This window comes from Hyaena hyaena, unplaced genomic scaffold (genome assembly GCF_003009895.1).
Source record: "Hyaena hyaena isolate Hyena2069 unplaced genomic scaffold, ASM300989v1 scaffold_1490, whole genome shotgun sequence".
In the NCBI taxonomy this organism is placed as follows: domain Eukaryota; kingdom Metazoa; phylum Chordata; class Mammalia; order Carnivora; family Hyaenidae; genus Hyaena; species Hyaena hyaena.
In genome coordinates, this window is record NW_024082123.1 from 73,913 (window position 1) to 75,570 (window position 1,658).

The window sequence follows — 1,658 nt, forward strand, 5'->3', positions numbered from 1 at the left end:
AAAATGATAGAAAAGGACTTTGCCTTATTTCAGATATGACAGAGGGGAGTAACATTACTCAAAGGCTTCAATTTTAATAAGAATCATTTCTGTAACAATACTTTTTGTTCCCCCTAAATAACAATAGCAGGAATTGCTTTTAGGCAATAATTTAATACCTGTGAGTATCATCTTACTACACCAGAGTAATTTCAGTCCAGATGTCTGACATTTGTAGTATACTATTAACATTGTTTCCAGGCTTCATAAATTGAAGGAAAGGTGGGGATGCTTAATTATATTCTCTTACAGATTTGAATCAAAATACAAATGATTTAAAATTCTAAGTGATAGTTAGCATTTTTCAACTTCAAGGCAACCAACTTGCAGAAATTTTTCTCATATATACACACTGAAAATAATGGATATGTAATTTTTCTAAGATTCATCAAAGAGTTAGTTCCCATTTAGAGTGTTGCTTTATCCTACCTCCTGAAAACCTTCAGTATATCCATACTGACTGTCAGACACAAAAGATTATGTAACATTTATTCCTCAATTCCTTTTGAATTCATATATTCCTTCTGTACTAACTGGAAATATTTTTTATTTCATCTTATAATAGTTAAATGTCAGTTTGATATTACTTCCCATTCCCTTTGGAAAACATAAATTAGATTTACATACAATATATACCCAGAGTACGGGAGTAACTGTTCTTTTTTTTTTTAATTGTTTAAATGTTTTTTTTATTTATTTCTGAGAGAGAGACAGCGTGAGCAAGGGAGCGTCAGAGAGAGAGGGAGACACAGAATCTGAAGCAGGCTCCAGGCTCTGGAACCCACGAACCACAAGATCATGACCTGAGCCAAAGTTGGAAGCTCAATCAACTGAGCCACCCAGGCGCCCCCAAGGAGTAACTGTTCTTAGAAATCTGCTGAAAACTTTACCAAGTCTATAATTTTAATGTCCTACTGTATGGATTGGTTCTTAAAATTTGGTTAGGAAATTACTACCCCTTCACCTTGTTTAACAAAGTTTTGTCTTTTCATTGCCTCTATCTTTTGTTTCCATAAAATTGAGTAGCAGCCACCCCCCACCAAATTTGTCACTGCTTTGACTATATTCAAGAAAAATAACAATGTATAGTTTATATCTGCTTTGTTAATTAGGTTTTTTATTTTAATTTCAGTAAAGTTAACATACAGTGTTCTATTAGTTTCAGGTATGTAATATAATGACTCAGCAATTCTATATATCATTACTCAGTACTCATCTTGATAAGTATACTCTTAATCCACTTCACCTCTTTCACCCATCTCCTACTCACCTCCCCTCTGATATGTTTTATTTTAAACAAGTACCCTCAGTTAAAGTTATTTGTTTCCACAAAAACATTTTTTACTTGAAGCATACTTCAGAATACATGCTTCTAAAAGATATATTTACAACATTTCTCCCAAGAAAAATAGAATACACATTTTCTTCAAGTACACACAGAAGAATCCCCTGGTTAAATCACATATAAAAAGACATAACAAATATTACAATTTTAAGAAGACTGAAATCGCACCAAGTACATTTTCCAACCACAATGGTACGAAACTAAAGATCAATAATAAAACATAGCTGGAAAAACTACAGTGTAAACATTAAACATTTAGTATGTAAATATTAAG